This window comes from Fringilla coelebs, assembly GCF_963513975.1.
Source record: "Fringilla coelebs genome assembly, chromosome: 3".
Classification (NCBI taxonomy): domain Eukaryota; kingdom Metazoa; phylum Chordata; class Aves; order Passeriformes; family Fringillidae; genus Fringilla; species Fringilla coelebs.
The window spans coordinates 109,379,163-109,405,394 of NC_140030.1; the positions used below are offsets into that span (position 1 = coordinate 109,379,163).

General features: G+C 51.5%; 1 long non-coding RNA gene across 3 annotated transcripts in view; it reads left to right on the forward strand.

Annotated features, from left to right (window-relative positions):
• LOC311151807 overlaps nt 1-26,232 on the forward strand; it is a 67,935-nt gene that overhangs the window by 26,140 nt on the left and 15,563 nt on the right. For all 3 annotated transcript variants that reach the window (XR_014616033.1, XR_014616034.1, XR_014616035.1), the window contains exons 3-4: nt 4,565-4,660; nt 19,425-19,513. This is a non-coding gene — a long non-coding RNA (uncharacterized lncRNA). The remainder of the gene's footprint in view (nt 1-4,564; nt 4,661-19,424; nt 19,514-26,232) is intronic.

Sequence of the window (26,232 nt, forward strand, 5' to 3'; positions counted from 1 at the left end):
GATTCATTCTCTGAGATACAAGGAAATTACCATTTGATGAAACAATGCTTTACTCCTCGCTCACCTGCACAAACATCCTTCAGGAAAACTATTATGCAGATATCCTTGATTACAGACTATTGTTGCTTTTGATCTCCATTTGCTGTGGCGGCACCCGGGGATTGCACCGTGAGCACAGCGAGCATCTGAACGGCCCTGGCAGGGCTTGCTGCCTGTTCCCCCAGAACCTCAGAAGGCTGTTCTGGTTCCACTCAATTAAAATTCTCTCTGCTGCAGGTGGACAGGCAGGTACATCAGTGCGTCACTGGGTGTGTCACAGTGTCTTCAGTCTCTCCTCTGGGGCAGGGCATTGCGGAATAATTAATGCTAATGACCTGCAGGAACCCCATTTCCAGATGAATTATTAACTTGGGTAATCAGAAGTGACAGAAAGATTTGTTGCTGCCACAGCTGAGGTGGTGTGGGCTTCAGTTCTAGATGTGCAGTATTGGCTCCTGTCCCTGCAGCCACAGGCCTTGGAGGTGCATTCCTTGGATTTGGAGTGTTCAGTGGTCTTTGGAATTAAAACTTTCACTTAATTCCCGGTGCTCACAGTTGCAAGGAAACAGAGAGCCTTGAGTTCAAATCCCAGCAGGCAAGAGAGAGAAGCCAATCCACGTAATCATGAATTCCCAGCAGAAGCTGTGCTTTGGGAGAGGAAAGGCTGATCCCTGAGCCTTGCATTCTTGGGGCCTGCACCACTGAGATGCTTCTGCAGCAGCACCGTGCTGTCAGCTGGTTTGTGCAGGAAATACATAATGCTCTTAAAACGACAGATTAATTACCTTGAATAAACTGGCCTTGACAAGCTCTGAAGGTTTTCAAGCCATTTTCTCTCAGTTCTGAGCATGTGCCGGCGCTGCAGGTCCCCCCTTCTGGATGGGCTTGCTCGAGTGGGCTTCTAGTGGCATTTGAAATGTGAGCTGGTGACAAAATTACAAGGTGGAAGGATGGCAACTAATCAGAGCACAGTGATGCCGTTCCTAATTAATTTAGCAGCAGCAGCCACTGATCTGTGCCATTATTAGCAAACTTATTAGTGCTGTTTGCAGGAGTTGCAATAAACACATGGAGCTTCTCTGTGAAAACTCCTCCACTGCCTCACAACCCTCACAGGGAAGAATTTCTTCCTAATACTGGAGCTTTTGAACCCATAAGCTCCTTCTGGGAAGAAGATTTTGAATCCAAACCAAAGTGCACCAGCCTTCCAGCTGCGGGGAGATTCAGGGCAAAGCAAAATATTCTTCCATTTGAGGAGATCAGTGGAGGGCACTGCTGATTGTGGTGGTCCAGCAGCTGTCTGGAGCTTTGCTGTGGGGTTCATTGGGGGGAGGAGGCGGCTGTGCTAGACCTGGGATGCAGCAGGGGGAAGTCCTAGGGGCTTTGCTGGGGCTGGCCAGCCCCCAGCCCACAGCCTGGCACTGGGATTCCGGGCAGTGCCATGTCCCTGCCCTGTGGGAGCCGTGTGCTGGGCTTGGAGAGCAGTGGCTGCCAGCACGTGCCAAAGGCTGCATCTGATTCCCCACAATAAACCCGTGTTTGGCTTCCAGGACAGGAGCAGCCTTTGGAGAGAGACTGGGCTTTGGCTGGGGCTGAGACATGAATGGCTCCAGCCAGCCTTCCAAGTGAGGAAATTACGTTTTGGGGCTGGATAGGATTAGAGGAGCAGGCTCATTGCGGCCAGTGTGTTCACAGAATCGAGCAAACTTTCATTTATGCCCCTTGCCTTGATCAAGGCTTAAGGGCTGCTCTCTCATCCAGGGCCCTGTGGAGCTGACAGGGAGAGCAGTGCCTTGTAGGCCTGGTGTTTTCCTGCTGTGCAGCAGGCAGCTTATTTTCAAATTTATGACTAAGGGATGAAAAGAGAATAAATTAAATTTCGGCCGGTTGCACATGTCCTGCAATTAATCTTTCACGCTAATCTGAGACGAGTGAGATCTCAGCTGAAGGTGGGATGGTTTTTAATCCCTGTTCATGTTCTGCCTGGCTCTGAGGCCTTGGGGTGCTCAGATCCTGGATGTGGGTGGGCAGAGGCAGCATGCCTAGAGCAGGCTCTTTTCAGTCTCCGGAGGAATGCGAATTGCTCCGCTGCCAGTGTTTTTCCTGACCATCCAGTAACTTTGTAATTAATGTGTTAGCTTGTAATTAATGTGTTAGCTTGTTGCCAATTAACAAGCAAAACCGTCTTGGCTGCCAAAGGCTTTTCCACTCCCAGTGTATTCCCTTTTCTCTCCTGCCTTTCATCTCTGCAGTGGGGGGAATACCTCCGATCCAGCCATCTGCCCCTGCGCTCCAGGAATTGTTGTTGTGGCTCCTGGCCTCCTCCCACCTCAGAGGCAACCAGCCCTCTCTGGGCTTGCCATACTGCTTCAGGAGTTTTCCTCCTCCTTGCATCTCTGATCCTGCTTTTCTTCCGTCCTGGCTGCTTGCCCAGCTCTTTGGGACCATCTCCCTCCGTTTCAGACACCCATATCCTGTTGCTCCATCCCAGACTCTCCCCTCCAGCTCTGCTCTCCTGCTGTGTTGCAGCACCAGCGCTCCCTCAGCGCATCTCATCCAGTCACCTCTTTATTCTCTCCATATGTGGTGTGTGTGTGTGTGTCTCTGGCAGGATATTTATATAAATTCTTGCTCGCTGCCTCCATAAAATACCCTTTCGGAGTGGGGCTGGGTGGGGTGACCCAGATGCACAAGAGGAAATGTTTCATATCTCGAGGAGCACCGTCTGTGCCCCTTGGCAGCCCCTCCCGCCCGCCTATCAGATGTAGGGCTTAATGGGCTTAAGAATTAGAGCAGCTGCTTGGTGCAGAATTTATTGACTGGCTCTGCATAACGAGGGGAATTAAAATCCTAATTGGCTGAGCTGCTCCCCGTCACCTGGAGAATTTTTAACTTTTCTCAGGGCTCCTGGGCTCTTCCCTCCCTCCTGCCTTGCTCAGGTCGATAGCCTGCCCCAGGGAATTGCAGAACCCTTTAGGTTGGAAAGGGCCTTTAGGATCATCCAGTCCATGTCCTTGGGACGGTGCCACCCTCTTCCCCAGTGGTCTCCAGGAGGAGGCAATGGTGACAATGGTGTCTGGTGTCCACTGGAGTTGGCCACCTGCTGCAGCTTTTGGAGGAGGTGTTTTCAGTGGATTTCTTGGTGCCACCCTGCGCCATGCCAGCGAGCTCTGTTGCACAAAAAGGATGTTAAAGTGTGCCTCGTGTAGCTGTGGCCACCAGGCCTTCCTGCTGCCTCTCCTGGCAGCCAGAGCCAGGCCTCTGCTCTGGGCTCTGCTGCAGCTCCCAGAGACCAGGAGAGGCTTTTCCTCCTGCATCCCTTGCTCTCAGAGAGCCTGAATGGGCACGGAAATGGCCTCACTTAAGGCTATGTCTCATTACTACATTAAGTCAACAACCACTTGAGTATCCAAGGATTTTGATCAAAGCTAGATATTGAAAGGGGGACAAAGAGTGGCAAACTTATTTGACTTCCACTTATTTCCAGAGCCTGTTGAGCACTCGGCTGTACTCCTCACTGGCCTGAAGTGTGCCTGGGAGAGCAGCCGCCTGCTCTCTGCTCCTCTGTGGTCAGAGGAGAGGCTCTAGGCTGAGGGGAGGGAGGGCAGCCTCCTCCCTGCCTGTGCCTCGCCTCTGGCACCCAGCAAAGGAGAGGGGAGGTGGCCCCCTGTCCTGTCTCTGGGGACAAGGGACCCTGGGGTGTGTCTGTCCTGCAGGACCCCCCGGGAGCTCACAGGGATGCGCTGGTGGGACAGGCACCAAGAGCTGCTGGCATCTCGAGTGGGATAGTCCAGAAAAAGGCAAATCCAGATTTCTGCCTCCTGCTTGGGGTTCAGTCAGGTCTCTTTAATTCCATTTTCTCAGAGCAGGGAAAGGCAGCTGGCTTCTCCTGCCTACCTGCAGCATCCTCTGGAGATGTGAAGAGTAGGGAGGCAGGAGGGGTTCCCAGTGTGAGCCTCAGAGGAGGCCCAGTGCAGGCTCCTTGGGGACCTGCAGCAGGTGGGGCTTGCCACCAAAAGAGCTCTGAAACTTTGGGCATCCATTGTGCTGTGCCCATCTTTAACACAGACCCTCTTCTGCCCCTGCCAGCCTTGTCAAGGCTGTGCTCCTGCAAGATGCTGGTGCCACACTGAGCTGCCGGCGCAGCAGCACAGAGTCCTTGGGATTTTTTACACGGAAGTCCATCAGGATTTTGGATTCTGCTGGAAGCAGGACCCAGGGGTTTTACTGCAGAGTGTGTTGTAGTCAGCCCTGTCTCCTTAGTGCTCTGTACCTAACGATGCTGTAGTAAAAATAAAAGTAATCTACAGTAAATGTATCCCGGGTCCTTATTTAATGATAAAACTCCCTCAGTGCAATGAAAATAAACTGTTAGTGAGTCTCAGTAGTGTCTACAAAGAGGGTACTATCTCTTGGATTAATATGAAGTCCCCTCCAACCATTCTCAGCGTTATTTGCAGAGGGCTGGAAAACAGCAAGAGGAGCAGCAGCTTTCATGTGTTTGGCTTTTTTCTTTCCCTTGCAGGCACGTCTAGGCATCATCACTCTGGGCTGAATCAGACCTGTCTGAGCATTCACCCTCCTGTCACAGAAGAAGCAAAGGATGCAGCAAGGCTCAGAGGTACTCCTGCTTTGCATTAAGCCCCACTTTTGTTACCATCCTGAAAACCCTTTGGAAATATGAAAGCAGAAACCTGTTCTGGCTGTGGCTGAAAGGCCATTGAAACCCAGAGAGCCCCCGAGTTTAACGGGGGAAGTCATGGTGAAGGCAGAGTGCAGCATGGGAATTTGCATTCAAGAGGGAGGAAAATGAGGGATTTGGGCAGAGAATAACTGATAGGTGCTGTGAATTCATTAAAAATGGGCTATAAAAGATACACTACAAGGTTCTGGTGGCAGACCAACAAAGCTTTTTTCTTCCCCTTCATTGTTTCTACTGTCACAGGATCCTCACAATAGCGGATAGTTTAGCCTTGTACTCCACGGTTCGTTATCTATTCTTCTATTTATTAATGCATTCTTGGGTCTTAGTGATGTGATAAACCATCCACGCTTTTCTTTTATGCTTTAATAGGATTCTTCTGGAACCCCCTCCATGTTTACATAACCTTGCAATTCACAGTTATCTATCATTTATTTCCTACTTTGTGCACTCTTGATAAAGCCGCAGCGGCGAGGGGCGTCAGTGCCCCGGCTGTGGGGTATCGCCCATTTGGGCTCCTCAGAACAAAGCCTTCCTTAAAAAAGAGGGTCCTTTCCAGAGGGCTGTCCCTCTGCCAGGGCAGGAGGGAATTCTCCATATCCAGGAGGTTTGGTGCCCTCCATCCCTCTGCAGGAAGGTAGTCCAGGCTCGTGAGGGTCTCCAGGCAAAGGGACAGGGATCCTGTGAGTCGCCAGCGCCATCCCCGGCCCCGTGGAGGGGCTGAACTTGACTTCAGTGGGAAATAAACAATTCAGTGTTTTCTCTGTGAAATGCCAGAGCTCCTTTCGAGCAGCTTGGCTTCTGGGACAATTTGCTGCCCACTGGAGCTGGGGCAGAAAGTTTTTTCGTCAAACAGGCTTTGGAGAATGGAGTGTCAGAGTCACAGCGGGGCCGTTCTCCATCAGAGGCAGCAAATCTAAATATGCCATCTAAATATGACAGCAAACCTTTATTAGGCATACCGGGAAAGGGATGCGAGACCTCATTTATGATTTCATTCATAATCCCTTCAAAATGAGTTGGTACCAGTATGTGATAAGTGGATTATGTGTTAGGCCCAAGTAAAGCCAGACACAATTAGTGCTTTAATAAACCGGTTGTATGCATTACTAACAACTAAGTCATAAGGGAATTGGCGTATTTACAAACCCTAATTAGTAGTTTGTTACTGTGATACCAAATTTAAACAAATCTGTAGCATTGCTGACCATCTGGGTTAGAAATCTCTGTTTTGAATTTAATTAGGAAATAGTTGTGACAGAAAATTGGTCCTTATTAGTTAGCTAACAATCAGCATTGCCCTAATTGAAATGAAGAACTGGCTGGCGGGTTTGTGAGATGTTTAGATACAAGCAGAGACAATCAAAAAATATTCTCTCACTTAGGACTTTGTGAGCTGTGGTGATTGATTAAGTAACATCCCCTTGATATTTTAGCAGCTAAAATGCAAATGACCCAGTGATGAGCGTGCATGACAAAAAACCTGGCAATTAGAGCTGTGCATTTCAGGTTTGCTTTTAAAAGCGGTTCTGCAGAGCTGGCCTGAGGTGGGTGCTCCGGGGGCAGGGCTGTGCCATCACCTTCACCTTCCTCCCCTCAGGCATCCTTAGGAAGGGCATTGCCCCTCCTGCGGTGGGAGCCTGGCTGCTTTCCCAGTCCTGGTGTTTTCCCAGAGAGCAGCTCTGACCCGCTGAGGCACAGCCAGCCCAGTTCTGGCGCCCAGCACTTGGGTGGGAGCTGGCTGTGTCCAACCTGCCCTGCCCGTGCCGAGCAGACTGCAGGTGTCCAGTGGCTGATCCGTGTGAGGAGTGACATCCAGACTGGTTCTGGAAGCACACTTGGGGCAGAAGTGAGCATCCCAACCTCACCATCGAAATACAGACAGGCCCTTCCGGACACAGGCTGCAGTTCTTAATTCATTTGCGCTTCCTCCCTTTATGGTGTTCCACAGGACTCCACAGGATGTTAGGATTCCTGGTAATGTTTCCAGATGAAAGAAAGCACACGTTGGCAATATCACCCACCCCAGTGCTGCTGTCGGAGCAGCACTGGATACCAAGGAACTCTTTCTGTCTTGGAGCAGACAATGAAGTTTCTGTAGGGGCTTTAAATCACTAAATGTTGAAAGGAATTCCCCGACGGCTTCATCAGTCACCGTGTAAGATTGTTAGAGATCTCCACCAGCTAATAAATTTGATTTGGGGTTTGTTTTGCTGGCATTTACACAAACCCTCTGAGAACTATAGTTACTGTATTCCCATACAGTGTCTGAATTCCGAATTGAGATGCCCGTTCCCCTCTCCTCCGGGAGGGGAAATAAACCTTTGCCACAGAATATGAATGTCGGTTGTTTTTCCTGGTAAGCTGGTGCATCATTATTGTTTGAGGAGATATAGTGTTTGACAAAACCATTTATTTTGTTTCAAATATTTTATTGAGTAATAAAACTCGTTTGTGTTCCTGCCACATGGGGGGATTTGTGCCTGTTAGGCTGCAAGGGAGGCAAGTAAAGGAATGGGGCCCCGGCCCCGCCGTGTGTCCCTCCTATCCTGTCCTGCTGCACCAGGCTGTGCCTGGGGAACTGTGCAGCCTGGGGGTGCAGGGGGATGAGCTGAGCCCCCCAGCCCTCCCTGCCCCACCCACCAGGGTGCTGCAGGCTCAGGCGGCCGCACCGAAAAATAAAGGCCGTCTTGTTTTCCAGGACGAGTATTTTTTTTTTCCCTACCCAGCACTCACAAGTTTATTATGAATGATCCCTTTTCACAGATGTTCCCGTTCTGAATGGGGGAGCAGCAGCGTTTCAGTCTAGAAAAATCCCCTGTGAGCAGAGCCAAGTGCAGCTGAAGGAGGGTGTGAGCTGGGCTGTGCCCAGGAGCCCCTGGCTGTGGGCTCAGGCTGGGGGGCTCAGGCTCGCCAGCAGTGCCAGGCAGGGCCTGGCTGGGCTCTCTGGGTGCAAACTCGCTCTTCTCCCTGCCCTGCCTCTGAGCTGGGGTTCAGCAAGGTTTGCTGCAAACCCTGCTGTGTTTTGCTCTTTCCTCGGGCTCCCTCTCCCGCCCTAGCATCTCTCATCTCTCAGATGGGGCCAAGGGGAATTCTCTCCCAGCCCAATGCTGCCCGGGTTTGGGGACACCATGCCCTCAGAGATGTCTGGAGCAGCCAGGGTAGGAAGGGGTTTGCTCAAAGGGAAGCCAGCAAGCCCTGGATTTGGATTTCTGCAGTGCTCTGCTGCTTCACGTCTGTTTTACATGAAGATGTTTGCTTGAAGGGCTCACAGCAGGCAGAGAGGTTGGACTTCTCTTGTTTTAACACAGTCAGGAGTGTCCTTCCCGTGGGTGGCAGTGCACGGGAGGCCCCGTGAGTGTCCATGCAGATGTGCTGCCATAGCTGCACCTCCGTGCTGGTGCTGGCAGCTCCTGGGGCCACCGGGGCCACCTCGTCCTTCACCCGCCAGCAGCTCAGGAGTGACACTGATGGTGTGCAGCGGGAGCCCTCCCGCCCACCCCCCACGAGCAGCGTGACAGCTGCCACCGAGCTTTCCAGGGGGGATAGGAGGGTTTAATGCCCTGGAAAATGCAGGACCCCATGGAGCATGCAGAGCATTGGCAAATGGGGCACTCTGGCAGGCGCGTGTCACCCGCACGGAGCGCAGGGAGCAGCGCGTGGTGCTGCCACCTCCCCCAGGCCTGGGGCTCAGCCCCCGGCTGTCCTTGTCCCTCGGTGTCCCTCATGCCATTTGCTTTGGGGAGCTGAAGCCACACGCCCTGGGTAAGGCAGGTTGTTGTTGGGCAGTGCTGAGGTCAGGCCACAGGTGCTGCCCAAAGAGTTTCAGGGTTTGTGGTGGATGCTCAGTGTCGCTTTCAGCTCACCCCTGAAGCACTGATTGCTCCAGCCTGGTTCCAGCTGGCCAGACAGGAACAGGCTGTGCAGGGACCCCTGCCTGGGCACCAGTGGGGAGGTTTAAAAGCATTTCCTTTGGTGGGTGCCTCGACCCACGTGTTTCACTTCCTGTATCCACCTGCCTGTTGATGGCCTCAGGCGCATTCTGTCACCGTGGGCGTCTTGGCCACTGCCAAGGTCATCACCAGCAGCGTGTGGGGACTCGTGACTCGCCTGGGAGATGGATGGGAGGCATTGCTTTCCTTCAGCTGGTCATTAGTCCTCGCTCTGGAAAGGCTTAGCAATTCCAACCCAGTAAATTATGTGCCATTCCTCAAAAAAGTGGATAAATAAATGGGGCTAGAGCATGTCTTTTTTTTGTCCTGAGCTTCGGTGTATTGATTTGGACATATTTCCAGGCCGGGAGTAATCAATTCTCGGGCAGAATAAAATAATTTCGGGCAAACTCTTCGAGCGACTCGTCATTAATTTGCCTTTGCCGGCGCTGGCTGGGGCCGGGCGAGATGCGCTCGGCATCCTCGGGAGCGGCGCCCTGGGGATCTCCCGGGGCTGCCAGCAGGGAGGGCGGGGGCCGCCGGGACTAATGAATGCGCTGTGTTTGCTCATCTTTACAGAGTCCCTTATTACTGCTAATTGGGAGGGACAGTTCAAACAGGCACAGAGGAGCAGTTGTCGCGGGAGCGTGACTTGCTTTCCTAAGGAGCGGCCGGGAGCCCCGCGCCCGGCGCATCCCGCCTTTGTCGGGCACCTCTCCGGAGCCGAGCACCGCGGGCAGCTCGGGCACCGCGGCCGGACAGACGTGCAGCTGTCCGGGACGCGGAGGAAGTCGCCGGCTGACGGAAGGGGTGGGCTGCTGGCTCCGCGCAGGGGGTCGGGGATGTGCTCGGCATTAATGCGCCCCGCTGCGCCCGGGATGCTGCTCCCGCAGAGCCCCTGGGGTCGGGCACGCTGTGCCCTGCCTTGTTTTGGGGCTCCCTGGCAGGAGGAGAGAGCTCCCCCTCCAAGCCTAGCCGTATCTCGCCTTTCCCTGTTATTTATACGTTTGAGTGTTCTCATCCAAGCTCATATTCCTTCATTTATTGCTGCTTTGCCTAATTAAAACCTTTTGGATTATTCCCCTGCACGCCGAGTGCTCCTTGCAGCTGGGTACCAATTCCATTTCTACAGCAGGATTGACCCGCTGCACTCATTTTTAAGAGATTTTTTTTTTAATGTTTCTTGGGGAAAACAGCTAAGCATAAATGTTTCAGAAATAAGAGGAGGATGGGCTTTGTTTCTCAGCCACGTTTCGGGTTTGTAGTGCTGGACAGCAAAGGGGAGTGGGCTCAGGGGAGCGGGTCCGTGGTGGTGCCAAGGGTAGGACAGGCACTGTCCCTCTGTCCTTCCCGGGGTTGGGGGTGTCCCCTCAGGCTCAGCATGTGCCCAGACATGCAGTGGAACAGATGGGGTCCCCTGGGTGGGCCCAGGGCTGCTGCTGAGAGCTGGGAGAGGGGGGAGCTGCTGCCTTGTTTTGAGAAATCTGCTCTGGCTAAAGCCTGCGTTTTAGTTTTTGCCTCTTCTTTTCTAACACAAAAATGAAGGTTTCCACAGTGAAAACTCGGTTTCTCTTTGAATGGGTAATTCCTCTCCCTTAAAAAAAAAATACAAACAACAAACCAAACCTCCACATCTCCTGTTTGTGGTGCAGGAGGATGGAGATTATGTGCATCTGCAGCCTGGCTTTAAATACGTTCCAAAGGCGTATTGTGCACACGTTGTCCCTGAAGAGGATAAACCTAAGGGAACAATCTTAATCTCAGAAGTTCGCACCCACAGCTAAAGCACTGGCAGAAAACACTCTGTGTGTGCCTGGAATCCTCGAGAGGAGCCCTAGCCCTGGCAGAGCAGCCAACAAGAGGCATTTTTTCCTCTTGCGTGTGTGGCGCAGATAAATCGAGTTTGTTTTGCAGCCCATTCTGCTTTAGATTTCCTGTGTCATAACTGAATGAATTTGTTGTTCATTGATACCTTAATATATAGGTTGTTGGGGGGGGGATTTTTTTTTTTTTTGAGGGGGAAAACAATGTCCCCTTCACTCATGCCTGAATGGATTCATTTATTCTCCGTAACCTCCGGAAGTCATTTATTTTGCCCTGCGACAGCTGCAGGGTCTGTTTGTGTAGGAGGGCTGGCAAAGCCCTGCCCTTCCTCCTGCCCGTGCCCAGCTCCAGTGGGGCCAGGATGGGCTCGTGGCCTTTGGGAAGGGCTTGGGACAAAACTGCTCTCAGAAATGGTTCTGCTCTGCTCAGGGGTGAGGCCACGGCACAGTGCTGCTGCTCTCCTCTCCCCAGGGATGCTCCTGAGCATTTATTTCAGTCCCTCTCTGCTGCTCCCCAGAGATGCTCCTGGGTGTTTATTTCAGTCCCCCTCTGCACACTCTGATGGGTCCTAATCAGCAGCAATTTAATTAATATACATGCCTTTGCAGAGGTTGTGCTTCACTGTAACTTAGCGGTAACTAGGGGCCCTTTGGTGGGAATGTGGGATCTTTTCCATTTATTAAGGAAGGAAGGGAATTGCTCACTGAAGAGATGTCAGTGTTGGTCCACTGTGCCCAGTTCAGTGAGGCCAGAAACTTCTGTGTGTTTCAATGGCCAAAATAAATTTTAAAATCTTCTCCAAAAACACTTCCAAACACCCTAAAGCCATTTCCTGGGAGAAACCAAACCCCACACGTGTCCAGGCTCAGCAGTGCCAGGCCCTGTGGGTTATCCCTGCAAACCTGGAAACAGCTGGTGGAGGGAGGGAGGAACAGAGCTGAGGAAGGGAGGAACTAGTGCTGCTGTTGTGCCAGGCATGGCCACGCATCCTTTGGTCCCCTTGGGCACATTCAAAGTGTCCCTTAATGTCACTACTGAGCTTCCTTTGCTCGGGGGAGAAAGGTGAATTTCCCTCCCTCTCAGGGGATTGAAGGGAATGAGGAAGGAAGCCCTCCCTGGATCTGTGGATCTGTACTCAGTGCAGTGTGTGATACACACTGACCTGGAGCTGCTCCCCGGGGCTCCCCCTGTGCCTTGGCACACGTTTGACTTCCCCAGAGCCCCGTGGAACAGGTGTGTCCAGCTGGGCTGAGACTTCATCCCTCCCCTGCTAAAGGGTTGCAGATCATCCCTGGTCCAGCCAAAATCTCCTCCTTTCCCACTGCACCTTGGCACCTGAAAGAAAGCCCAGCTCTGGAGGTTTGGGGTTGTGTTCCCAAATTCAGCATCAGCTCACCGCCCATTGTTGTCCCCACCTGTGATCTGGTCACCCCCCAAGGCAGGGGCTCTGCCACCCATGGGGACCAGAGCCAGGACACTTCTCCCTGTGCCACAGCAGCCCCCTGGCAGCACATCCAGGGAGGATCCATCCCCCTGGGTCGCTGGGAGCTGGGTGCCCACAGGTGGGGAGGGAGGATGGAGCCGCTGGCTGGGCTCAACGCGGAGCTGCTCTCGGTCAGCCCCAGGCTGCAGAGGCAGCAGCACCGGCCAGCTGTGCTAATCAGGAATAATGTGCAGCTTAGCAGAACTTCTCCATTAAAAGGTTTTGAGAATAATGTCTAAAATGAATGGCTGGGGAGGTGGGGAGGGAGGAGAGCCCCGGCAGACCCCGGCTCCGAGCACGCAGTCACGCTGCGCCTAAACCTGGAGCTGGGAATTGGTTTGGTTTGGTGTTGTTTTTTTTTTTTTTTTAATTTAAAATTCAAATGTCTGATGTTCTTAAATTGAACAAATGATATTTTAAAAAAATATATCAGGCTCCAACATCTGCAGATTATGATTTGCATTTTGAAATTGGCTGCTTGAATTGAACAAGGATGAATACTGTCACTCTTCTTTCATTCGCTCCATTTATTTAATGAAATGCTAGAGGTCAACCCTTTGTCCTTAAATTAGTTACTATAAAAATCTTTTTGTACTTTTCTGCTTGTTATGATGTCTTCTAAGCAGAAGAAAAGGTTGCCATTAATTATGTCTTTGTTGAATATGGATATCTATTCAGAGTTAGTTAAACAGTTTCAAACAAAATTAGCATCGAGCAACTCGAAGGCCAGCTTTAGGTTGGTTATCAAGAATTTTTTGCTAAGAGAATGCTCTCCTGCAAGTGTGCATTATCTAATATATTCAGCTTTCAGTTGCTAATTTTTTTTCCAGATGAAGATGGGCTTAATTGAGGTTGTGCTTTTAAGTTTGTAGAGCTCTTCAGCATCTCATACAAAAGCATCTAGAGGCTTTTCATTTGTCTTGAGTATGTTTTAGATGTACAAATATTATTTACTTTAAACTCCAAATCAAAAGGCACGCTGTAACTATTTTAAATAAAACATTATTCTCTGCTGAAATATATATAAATTCAAAGGGAGGCTTTTTTTCATTATCACTTAATTTATGTGAAAGAGCCACTATTAGCAAATTTTAGGATAATACTGTGGGAGCGGTTTAGTGGCTGGTCTCGAGCAGGCATTTAGTTGTGTAATTTCCTCAACAGAGACAGGGGCTGTGCCCCGGTGGTTTCAGGCAGTGCTCGGAGCTGAGAGCCTCTGGAGCAGGCTTTGGGGATTACACCACGCTCCTTGCCCAGGGAGCCCGGGTTTTTGGGAGCAGCCCCCCCGGTGGGTGCTGTCTCTCTGCTGAGGGGTTCAGGCTGGTTTGTTCTCCACTCCCTGCCGGTCCCAAGGTGGCTTTCAGGGGGTGACAGGGCTTGGCTGGTTCCTGAGGTGCCCCATGCCAGGGGTGGGACGCTGCTGAGGCTGCTCTCTGCTTGCACCGTGCCCCAGGCACCAGACAAAAAGCCCTTCCTTGCCCCCAGAAATGTTTCTTAGCAAACCCTGGCAGAGCCAAGCTCCTTGGCGAGTCACCCAGGCTCTGTGTGCGTGTGTGAGGCACCCAGGCTTTCCCGGCTGTGGGGCCTGGGCAGTGTGGAGGGGCCGGCAGCAGCTCCGGCCGATCCAGCCCCGAGCCAGACAATAACGGGCTGAAGAGCTGGGAACAGAGACGGGAGGAAAAGCTACGAGCAAAAAAAAAACCAAAAAAAAAAAAAAAAAAGGAGACAATTAGGAAAAGTAATAAGAAAATATAAATGTGGTGGTGGAGGATTAGTCCTAGTCATTGGAAATGCAAATGATCTCCGTGCTCTCTCCCAACATCTTTTTTCTAGGCTTGTGTTTCAGAAAGGATTTTTCTCTCGTTGTGGTTTTTTTTCTCCCTTTTCCTCCTCCTCAGAGCAGCAGAGCTGCTTTCCCAGCAGCATTAAATGTTCCCCAAGCTGAGACACTAACCTTGTAATGCTTTTAGGTATAATATACAGACTTTTTTTTTTTTTTTCATTTTAAATGGTAGCTCATAATGACATTGTGGAGTAGGGATCCCGAGTCAGCCTTATTATCATGGTGTCTCCTTGAGCTGAACCTCTGAGAAATGTGAAGGGGAGACCTTTTGGAATGAACAAATCCTTTAGCTGCCTATAATTATTTATTAAAATAGGCGGCCGGGATAAAGGCCGGGGAGGGGGGAGGGAGGAGCAGCATTCCTCTCGCCGTCCGTCCCTCCGTGCGGGCACACGGAGATGCACACCCGGGCAGCCAGCAGGGCCGCTGCCGCGGCCGGGCGGGCACTTGAGAAATGTAAAACAATGAGAGATAAAGCGTGCCCAGGTGACACGTGTTGTTCGGCACTGCGGGGACACGTCCGGCCCGCCCGGAGCATCCCGCGCTGCTGCTGCGGGGGTCTCACGGCAGGCTCGGGAGGAATGCGGGGAAAAGGGAGATGAGGATGGGAGCAGTGCTTTCCCACTCTGTGCGCCAGTGGTGAAAGCGAAACCATTCTGCTTCATTAGCTGGGGGGGAAAAGGGGAACAAAAAAATAAAATAATAAAATAAAAAAAGCAAGCAAAACCCGACCAAAAACTCGACAAAACGCAAATCAAACAAACAAGAGACACACAAAGCAAAAGCCCTCCAAGGCACCAAGCAAACCTTGCTGGGATTTCACGGAACGCTCGCTCCGGTGGCCGCAGACGTGTCCAGCTCTGGTGCCCGGCCGCGCTGCCGCGACCCTCTCCCTGCGGCGGCAGAAATTTTATAAACTTCGGCTACTTTAAAAAAAAATAATAAATAAAAAAAAATCTTTGGGGTCAATTTTCCACTTGTGCCTGTAGCTCTTGAACAAGTACTTTTATGGTTCCTTCTAGCGCACAGGATTTATCTGCAGCTCTGTGAAGGGCTTTTACATTTAATCCAGCGCTGAAGTAGTAATTTGTCGCCGGCGCTTCCTAGCAGGCTTTTCTTTTAACTTAGCCGGGATGCGGGCCCTTTGTGCGGGCTAATCTGCGCCGCACAATGCCGGGGCAGCTCGGGGCCGGGGCAGCTCGGGGCCGCCCCTCGGATGCGCTCCCGGCCGAGCCAGGGGACGCGGTGAGTGCCGGGCGGAGGGGACGGGCTGGGGGCACCGCGGGGCTGCGGCCCGGCCCGGAGCTCCGCTGGGTTTTCCACGTGTGCGCACGGAGCCATCGCTGCACGGAATTTATAGGAGCTCCCGTGCCTTTTCTGCAAAGGTTCTCTTTTTTTTTAGCTTTTTTAAATTTTTTTTCCCCAGTCCGCTTGGATAATCGTTTTTTTAAAATCAAATTTAAAGTTCCTCTAACATTGGGGATAAGGTGCTTGGGTTTGGTTTTTTCCTGGAGGAGGGAATGCTTCACAGCCTGTCCGAATATATTTTTCAGGGAGAGGGAAATATCATGGTAAAGGAAGAGAATCTTTTACCAGTTCTTTATTTTAATTGAAGTATTGCAGTTTTTAGAATAATTTTTGAAGCGAGAGTTTCACCCTTCTGCCTTGCAGATGCCTGTCTTTTTTATTAAAAATAGTGTTGTTCTGATGCCAGTATTGTGGACGAATATTTTATTCCAGATGCAAAAACGTATGTCGGGGATACGCTTGGACATGGCAGAAGCCTGTGAAATAGTGCCCGACAAATATGAAATAGTCTCTCATAAATAAAGATACCAAAGCCACAATATTAAAAATGGGAGCAGCTCTGCCTGCCTCCCTTTTATCACAACATTTCTAAACTAGACTGATACTGCAGGCGCCTTTTTGGTGACGGCTCAGGAAAGAAACGTTGCCGTATTTACATGAATTATTCCCGTGCTTTATTCCCTGTCCGGGGGCCAACCGGATCCCTTTTCCACCTCGGGTAAATGTCAGCGTGCAGCAGCAGCACCTCTAAGTAAAAAAGCCCTAAAAAAAGCTGGTTTTGGGGGCCGTGTGCCCCAGGTGTGGGCAGAGCCAGCCCCCCTGTCCCTGCCCAGCCCTGGCACGGGCATCCCTGAGTTAGAGCCCGAGTGATTCCAGCCCGGCAATCTCCGTGAGCCGCGGAGAGGGGAGCCCGCTGCAGGTACGGCGGCGGCACGTGGGGAGGGAGTTTATGGGCATGATTTAGTGAATATGAGAACATATTTTGTGCTCCATTGTTTAGACTCAAGAAGGCATAAAATCTTTAACATCTATTTATCACGTAGCTGTTTTAATGTAAACATTTGTCTATTTGGATGAAGTGTTTTCATTATTAAGCTAATTTCCACATGTTTCAGATAGACTGATGAGTTCGAAGCAGAGCACTCGCTGATGAGAAACGAAATTCGGCCGCGGCTCAGCCTGCTGTCAGATACATCTTCATTAGTTTTTGTCATTCACTGATGGCAAATGCTCTATAAATGAGATGACGATCAGGTCCGCCTTGATAACTTGCCTTATCTCATTAGTTTTCACATCAAAGTTAATCAGCAATGTGAATTGTAATTGCTGGAAGAGACAATGCAATAGATCACTCGGCCTTTTTTTTCTGCGTGGCATCTTGAAACATCAGCAGGCTGGTGTGAGTAGATAGGCTCCGAAGGAAAATGATGTGGAAAGCATAATAAGCAAGCTGCTCGGAATTAATGAGCTTACCCAATAAGAAAAGAATAACCAATCAATGTGAGCTGGGCAAATATAATTTAGGAATAATTGCTTGATTGGTTGTCTATAGTAGGCTGATTTGACCACACACAAGGATTAAGAATTAAGATGTCAAGGCAAAAAATAATTTGGCAACTGAGGGCATGTAATTTTTTGTTCCCCTCCCTTTACGACTGAAAGCGATTGCTGTTTGATATGTTATTCCCCGGGAATGGAAACATTAGACGGGCGCGCACCGGTGGGTGGGGTTCTTCCTCTCCTTTATACGCTCCTTTTATCGCACAAGGTCTTTCAAACCTCGCCGGGGATATTGCGGCACGGGACATTAAAAACGAACGGGGGAGCCGGGGGGGGGAGCAAAATAAAACTCCAGAAAAGCCCCCAGACGTCTTCATTCATTCGTGAGGCTGCACGGAGAGGAGCAGGGGCTGCGCGCTCAGCCTGGTGCCGGCAGAGCCCGGCCGTGCCCCGCTCCAGACCCCGATCCGGAGCGCGATTCCCTTCCCGTACAATTCTCCCCACAGCCATCGGCCAATTAGTAAAGAACCCTTATATTCTTCTATCTAAACTACGGGGAAGGTTCAGCCAGAAGGTAAATTTGCTTTGATCTACATTACACCTAATTGAGTCACCACCAATGTCTCTATCCCAACATCAAGAAATGTGAAAATGTTAGATTATTTCACTGGGGATTAAACCTAATTTTCGCGTGTTCTGCATTAACCTATTAGGCTGACTCATCTGCATTGCTAATGCGGCTCAGGCAGCTGTCACCGCTAAAGAAAAACATGATCATGCAATCCTTGAATGAATGATTCCAGCTCTGATTAGTGTTAGTGAAGTTAGCTGAGCCCTGGTGATAAGGCAGGAAAATTCCCAGGTTGCCAATAGCTTTGAAAATTATCAGACTCCGGGCAAAATGTAGCTGGCGGCGCGCGGGGCCTCCCTCCGAAGGTGGCATTATTTAAGGCTGTCTCTCTTCGGGCTGCTCTGCTCGCCGGAACGTGGCTGCTGCTGCGGCTGCAGCTCCTTCCGAGGGGCTGTGCCAGGGGTACGGATTAAAATGCTAATGGGGAGCGACCTGAACGTGTCGACAGCCGCAGGTTTTTTTCCTGCCCGGCCGCATCCAGGCTTTAAACGCGGTTTACCAGAGGGCAGCGGTGGTGATGCCCGAGCGGGAGAAGGGCCTTGGGGGGCCGGCACCAGGCACGGCCCCGGGCTGGGCTCCGCTCTTTGTTCCCGAGAGCCGTCAGCTCCAGCCGTTCCTCATTCTATCTGTCAGATTTAAATAGGAAAAAAGGGGGGGGGAAAGCAACAATGGCCCATCCCCTTGAGATGGGAAAAAATTTAGGAGTGAGCTATCCCCGAGCAATAGAGCCAGGAGCCAATTTAATCCGATTAGCGCCTGCTGACAATGGATGCTCCTCACCCATTGTGGACAGAAGCTTTCACTTTATTTGTTTCTATTAGCCAAGAACCCAAGATACTGGAAAAGTGGAACTTTGCCCCAACAATTGAAGAAAAAACAAATTGAGAGAAATCATCTAAAGTGTCAATATTGATCTTTTGGCCCTGGCTGTGTGCGGAGAGGACTTGTTGAGTGCCCAGAGTTTGCCGTGTGCTCTCGGTGCTCCCCGAGCAGGCGGTGGCGGCGGCTCTTCCCGCCGGGATGGTGGGTGCGCAGGGCAGGAGCTGCCCAGGCGGAACAGAGGGGTTTCCATGGGAAGGAAAAGACTCGGAGCTGCTCACCAAACCACGGATAGGAAATGTAACAGCAGGGCTTTAAACTGCCAGGCACCTGCTGGTGTTAGCTCCCCGCTCCTCAGCGCACACACTTGCTGCAGGTGTCGGCAGAGGTTCCTTCCCATCACATCTCACGGGGAGAAGCTGCTTTCCACACACCTGGAATGCCTTCTCCTGTCTCCCATATCCACCCCAGCCACGGCACCGCTCGGCTCCCCCCACCCCCGTGTGACAGTGGCGTCGCTCCAGAGGGGACAGGCCACGCCTGGGCTCCGTGTGCTGCTGCTGGAGCCGCCTCCCCGAGCCACCTGGGGCACGGCCACTGCTGGGCAGTTGGTGTGACCAGAGCTGCTGCAAGGCCTGCTTTGTTTTCGGGAGGCAGGATTCTCCTCGGTGCTGCCCTGTGCATCCAAACCCCTCAGTCATCCATCCCCAAGAGCCCTGGGAATGCTGGAGATGTCCAAGCCTGTCTGGCATTGCTGGGTAGTGAGGGGCAGGGTGGAGGGGGACACCAAGGTCAGCACAGGGTGGTGACCTGTTCCCTCCAGATCAACACTGCTGGCATTAAAACACAGCCTTCAGAGCCCCAGGGACTCCAAAGGGAATGGGAGGAGAGGGATGTGTGGCAGCAGGAGCACTCCCTTCACCAAGGGGCCTTCCTGGGGACCCTCACCATGGCCGGGCAGTGCTGGCCAGGGCAGCTCAGGTGGTGCAAACCATAAGATTCGGGGTTTTACCCCCAAGTTTTTTGCTGTCTGGAAAAGCAGGGACCCACTGAGAAGAGCAGCGTTCCCAGAAAAGGAGCTACACTGCAGGTGGGGTGCTTATTAACATCCCAGGCTCCTGGAGTAGCTGCAGACCAGAATTTTGTGTCCTGATCCACACCCTTGCAGGTCGGGGGCAGTTTCCCTGAGCACCCGTCCCTCTCCTCCCTGCTGGTGCTGCCCTGTGGGCGACAGCCTGCCTGGGAAAAAAGGCTTGGGAGAGAATTATTTCACAGAGCTACCCCACAAAAATGACTTCTTATCCTAAAATAATGTTGTTTTTTTTTTCTCCCCTCTGTTCCAGTGAGAGGCTCCAGGTGTCAACTGAGCAAAGTCAGGATCAGCCGCAGTTACTCCAGAGTACGTGTCCACGTGCAGAATATTCCGGAACAGGTATTTCACTTTAAATTCATGCCCCGTCTTATTCCAGAATATTTTCCCTGCATAGAGAAGCACTTGGCTGGGGTCTCTGCTTGCTGCCATACTAGTGATAAGATGGATTGGCTGATCTAATAGGTCTTTTCAATCTCTGATTTTGAAAGCTAAGATTGGGAAATTAATTTCAGAAAGGTCAAAACAGAGCAAGGCTATCCTGCTGCTGTGCGATGGATCCTATTTTTTTTTTTAAATCTGCCTATTGAGGGAAAGGTTAGTTATTCAGCATCCTGCAAAAGAAAGAAATAAATAAAGCGGGCCGAGGAACGCCGGAGTGTATAGATCTGCTGACCCATTCGCAATCCTCAGTTAATGAGAGCGCGGGGGAGCGCCGGCGCTGAGAGGCGGCGGGGCCGGGGGCGCCGACCCCGCGGGGAGCGCGCTGTCCCCTCCACGCGTGCCCGCCGCGGTGGCCCGAGCCTGGGAGGTCTGCTCCCACCCCCGGGCTGGGAAAACGCTCAGCAGGTCCCGGGGGTGTCCACAAAAAAAACCCAGCCCCAGGCACGGAGAGAGAGGGGCAGCGGAGCGGCTGGGGAGCGCTGCGGTCGTGGGGAGGTTTGGGGAGTGGCGCCGTGGGGTTTTGGGGTAGGGAAATAGAAGGCTCAGAAGGAAAGGGGGGGAAAGGAAAGAAACAAAGGCTTTGTGTAGGTATTTCCCTGCTTTTTATTTGCTTGTTCTCTTCCAACACAGCCAAACTTTTTTACTAAATTGCTTTGGTGCTTTTAAAGACCGGGGAATCAGGGGCAGAGCAAAGGGGCTGGTTAGGAGGGAATGACTTCTTAATTAACAACAAAAAATAGATTTCTCTTGTTTGTTTCCCTTTTTTTTTTTTTTTTTTTGGCATCTCCACTCAGCAACCTGCTGAGCTGTCCTTCCTCCATCCACTTCTCTTCTTGTGGATGAATATGGGATGCTGGATCCAAGGAGGTTGTGGTGTGCCTGGGAGGTGCCACCTGCGGGGAGTCCTGGTGGCTGCTGCTGTGCCTGGGATTGCTGAGCAGCCCCATCTCCCAGTGGGATCCCCATGGGGTGTCCCCAGGGGCTGCTGCAGGGAGGGATGGGGTGAGGGACAGGCTGAGGCAGAGCTGAGCTGCCGCCAGGCCAGACCTCATGAGGCCCCTCTCCCTGATTTAAGGACAGGCTGTCCTAAATGTGTATGGATCCAGGGCTATCCCTACCATTCCTGGACCTCTCCATTTCCTGCTTTTCCTGTTGCTTTCTGCAGCCAGCTGTACAAAACTCAAGCAGGAATAATGGGTAAAATAAATATCTCCAGTTGAGGATTCTGCTCCCAGGTTCAGTAGTAAATGGTAATTATTAATCAATATACACAAACTACTTCATTTCCTTAGCACATCAGGCCACACTGGAGGTAAAGCATAACTTGGGAAATGGGTTGCATATCTCATTCTGATCACAAGATGCCAAGGAAAATGCTGGAGCACACAAACCATAATATCTGGGTTGTCCTTTACCAGCAGAGAATCCCTAGTAGGTTTGACTGGACACCAGAGCACCTCTAGGCAGAGTTCTTGTACCTTGGGATTTCTTCAACTTTCAGAGAAATTTCCCCCCCCCGCTTCAGTGAAAGTGAAATATGCACTTTCACTCTCCTATGAAAGTGCATCTTTCCCTGCAAAAGAATCCAGGTGTCCAGTACTCAAGCATAGGGTCAAAAAGAAGTTTGGGGCTTTTCTTTTCTTTTTTATTTTTAATGTGCGCTGTGGACTTTTTCAAATTCAACCACTGCTTAACTGTATAATTTGAATGTTTTGTTATCATTAATGCAGTAACTTCACATTAAGTGTGCACCAGTAGCAAGCAGGCACGGAGAAACAGAGTAATTCTTGGTGAGGGTGCCACAAAGGCGTGGCTCTGTTGGCATGGCCTGGGGACCAGCAGCGTGAGGGGAACGAGGTCCCCAAAAACTGTCCCTGCACCAGCACGTGCTGGCTTGTGGCTTGAGCTGCTCCATGGGGATCTCTCGCCTTGGGAAGAGTCCCAGCTTTCCTGGGAGCTTTGCCCTGGCTGGGGGCCCCACCCCCGAGCTGCTGTCTGGGCTGTGGGTCCTCAGCCTCGGGCAGATCCCAGGAACACCGGGGAAATAGCCATAAACCCTATTTAAATAGGGAGCTGGTGGGAGGGAGAGGGGAACATTTATTACCATCTAATCCTGCTCAGGTTTTCTACACCATATGTCTGAGCAGCAGAACATGTGAAATGTGTACTAATTACTCTGCCTGTGTCATGTGTGTATATTTTATATGCAGTCCCTGACCTTTTTGTTAATAACTTCACATTATATTCATTGACCTGAAACAAATTGAATTCAGTGGCACTCACTCCAGAATTGAATTACATAGTCTTCTTAATTGGTCTCTTATTTAAATGTGGAAAAGTAACAGTTTACCACCTGTAATTATTCTTTTCCTTAAGAAATTCCTGTGGAGAGCGTGTGTGTGCATGTCCGTGGCACACGTGCCGGGCTCGTGTCCGGGAGGAATTCCCTCAGGAGCCCCAAGCCCAGCTGGCACCGTGGGGCAGGGAAAACCTCCTAAGAGTTCTGTCCATCCCAAGCTAAACCACTTGTACAAGTGTATGAAAGCCCTGGAAGGATCTCCTCTGCTGGGGGACAGGGCAGCCCTGGGCCAGCAGCCCTACTCAGCCCTGGCCAGAATTCCCATGAGCCAGAATTCCCTCGCTTTGCCAGGTCCCACTCCGGGACACAGAGAGCACTGAGAGTGGAGGTGGGAGATCTGGGAATGCTGACCCACCCAGAGTGGAGGTGGGAGCTCTGGGAATGCTGACCCACCCAGAGTGGAGGTGGGAGCTCTGGGAATGCTGACCCGCCGTGGGAGAGCCCGCCTGGCTGGAATCTCCGCTGGGCTCTCATCCTTCCGAGGCTGAGTTAATTGCCGGAGCCGCGAGGAGGAGACTTACTCTTTACTTACTATATTTAACTTAAAAATGCAAATGTTATTAGTGTCCCGATCAGTGATAAGAGTGCCTTTGTGCCAGGCTTTAACCTCCATTAGGGGGGATTAGGAGAACGTATCCACATTGGCATTTTCCAAGTGTCACTGTGACAGCACTTGCTGCACAAATGCCTGGCTGTCACACTGAGGTTTATCACCAGGTTTTTTCCTGCGAATGCAGACTAATAAGCCCAGAAATTACAATTGCCTCCCTGCCGAATCTGTGATAGGCGGAAATAATGATATCAGTGCCCTGCTAATCTCCTGCCTCCGCGCTTGGCACCAGCCTATTGAGTCACCTGTCATACGCCGCTTTGATGAGGCGAATTCAATCTCTCAGCTATAATGACAATGGAGCCATTTTAATGTTTGGAAATGATTATGTGAAGGTTTCTCTTTGCTCTGTCTTGGCAAGCAAACCAGGTCAGCGTTCCGGCTGTGTCTCCCGCCGCCGCTAACGACTTGGAAGGAGCTGGCCTGTATTAAGTGAATATGCCAAGTTATTAGAAAGGACATGCTGAAGGCAGCTGGAGGGGGGAGGCTCTTTTTATTTCCTTTTTCACAGCGAGCGTGAGCCTGAGAAGATGCTTCACACACGTGAGCATCTCCCACGCACCCACGGTGCCCGGCGGGCCACGAGAGCCCCGTGCGCCGCGTGCCGGCAGCCACAGGCTCCTGGCCCCAAAATCCACCTGGGAATGGCTGGCTTTGCACAACAGGCCGCATGGAGCTGGCTTGGTGAACAAACCAAGCTCCCAAACCTGTGCCAAGCCCTCCAGCCTGCTGGTGTGTGCTGGAGGGCAGCACCTGGAGCCTGGCTGGGCAGCCGTGGAGAGAATCTACGGTGCTGGATCCGCCCCTGCCCGGGTGTCCGTGTCAATTCACTTTGGGGTAGAGACATTGAATTCTTCCTTCTCTCAGGTGTCTCTGTGTGTGAGACTAGGTCCTTTGGACAGGAGCTGAAACACTTGGTTTGTTTATTTGAATGTAAAAGGAGAATGGCTATGTTTCCTCAAGCTGTCAGAGGCCCCAGATGCGCCGAGGAAAGCGTCTGCAGCTGCATGAGGGTTTAAGTCACCTTGGGGAAGTGTCAGAGCCCGCTGCTGGAATTCCATAGGCTGGGCACAACCTGGGGACTCTAGGTGCTGCCCAGTCTTCCAGCTGGATGGCCTCTCCCTGGCATCTCTTCCAGGATCCCGTGGGTGTGGGTGACACGGCCATGGCCCAGTCCTGCAGAGAGGCCAGCACATCCCAGCGGGAAGCACCGCTTCCCACGCGGCTTCATCACCGCCGCCCTGCGGGAGCCTCTGGCACTGAGGTGTCTGCCGCCTTCCCTCAGCCTTCCCTGCCAAGGGATGGGTTTTAACCAATACAACATTAATTTCCAGGATCTTGACCAAGTCTTTGCTAGGGCAGGGGTAACGCAGCAAAATTTCAGATGTCAAGCTTCTATTTAGGCGAGCGTTCACGGCTGGCCCTGGGTGGGTGTCCTGGGCCGCTCTTCAGTGGGCGAAAGGCAATTGTTGGGCTGGAGAGAGGACGGGGCAGAACCCAATTGACCCACACCGTGCAGGGAGCAGCGCTGAGCCCCTTTCACCGAGGGTCCTTGCAAAGAAATCTTTTTTATTAGGCCTGAGTGCTGAAATTATTTCAAGGAAGTGATTATCTGTCTAATAACAACCGTGCCCGCGTGAGCGACCGCCGCAGAAAGAATCAAGGCGGCGGATTTGGAGATGGGCTGAGCAGGCGTCAAAGCAGCGGTGACACGGGCACACGGGGCCGTCCCCGGTGACACAGGCACACGGGGCTGTCCCCTCGTGTGTGTTTGGAGGGATGCTCCTGCTGGGAGCTTGGCCTTCCTGGTGGGAATGGGATGGGCGGTGGCATCGGTGCTGGGATGTCCTGTGGTTTTGGAAGAGCCCAGCTTGGGGCTGGTGTCACCCTGCTGCCCTGGCAGGCTGGTGGCTGCGTGGCGGGGAGCTGGGCACCGCCACCCCCAGGCACCCCCACATCCATCTCCCCTAATTAAGGCAGCCAATCTAATTAGGGCGGTGCCCCGCGCAGCCGCCCCATGGGGGCGCATCAAAGCCAGCGTGGGGCTGGCGCACGGGCAGCGCAATTACCCAAGTTAAGAAAACATCCCTGTAATTAGCCAGGCAACTCCGAGCACAAGGAATGGAAATTAGTCACAGCGCAATAAATTAGTCGGTGCATATATTACGTGCCGGGAGCACCCCGGGGGCCTCCTGTTTTCAAAGCTTTGGTTTGCAGCCCCATGCCTCTCAATAAAGCATTCATCCCTAGGTGATTATGTGCCAGCAAAAGGAGTTTTTAACTGAATTACAAATTTTCTTTTCTGATTCTTTTGTAGGCAGAATTGGGATCCCTCACTTTTTTCTCTCTCTCTCTCTTTTTTTTTTTCTTTTTTTTTTTTTTTTTTTCTGAAGGTCCGGGGAGCAAAGCCACTTCCCTCCCCCTTCAGCTAATAATTAATTTTCAGCTTTTCAGTGTGCTTCAAGACCCTGCATTGTTTGCTTTAATTGGGAGCGGTAGTTAAGGAACTATTTCAGAATCCCTCCCCAATTCTGAACTATTTTAGCTGTCGTTTCTTTCGGGGGGGAGAAAAGGGGAGGGCGAAGCAGGAAATTGGACTGTAGCAGCACATAACATTTGCATCAAAATAATACAGCCGGCAACAGAAAATCACAATCACATCACTCAGAAGGAAGGAACAGAATACAAATTAAAGGAATAATGTAAATTTTTTGCCATTAAGCTTCAATGACCATTTGAAATGGTGCAAGGCACAAAGGTTTTGATGAGCATCATCCAGTTTGATTATTCATACTTGTGCTTCTGCTTGAATTAAAGTAGGAGTGCTAGAGCCTGTTAGAGCAAAATATTTGAATTGGTAGTGAACTCTCACCTTTACTTGCATCCATTTACTTTTCAAATGAATACCAGATAAGTTAGTGCATTTTATAATCGGCCTGTTTTCCAGTGAGTGCTGTCATTACATACCAATTTCTTTTAGAAGTGCTTCCTAAGAAACATTAAATACTTACGAATAAGGATGTGTCCATCACCGGCAGCAGCCCTCTGCGAGCAGGGCGAGGCAGGCAGGTTCTGTGTCCTCCCTGCCAGGGCTGCATGCTTGGCCTCTCCAGCCCGTGTGGGGCTGCCAGCAGTGCCTGACCTGCACAGGGAACTCCCTGTGGGCCACAGCAGGTGTGGGTGTGTGGGTGCTGCAGAGCCATGTGCAGAACATCCCTGCCAGGCTTTCCAGCAGCAGCCGTGGGAGGAAAGGGCGTTGCAGGAGCTCTCCCTCCAGCCTGCAGCTTTCTCCCCTGAGCTGTTGCTGCTTTATCCTGGTTCCAGCACTCGCACACACAGATGGCTTGTCGAGAGAAAAAAACAAGAGGAAAGACCAGGACTGATGTGAGTTTTCAGGTTGTGCCCTGTGAATAATTATGGATACAGGGAAAAAGCGAGGAGCATTAGGGTAAGGTGGCGGGAACCAGCCTGGAGAAGCTTCCATGGGGTCTGGTCTGACCAGCGTGAGGGGCTGGCAGGTTTGCTGGGTGCCCTGAGAGCAAAACTGGCCAGATGTTTGTCTGAGGAGGTACTGTGGGATTAATGGCCTCAAAAGTTGCAGCAGCAGAAATTTAGATTGGATATTGGGAAGAATTTCTTGTCCAGAAG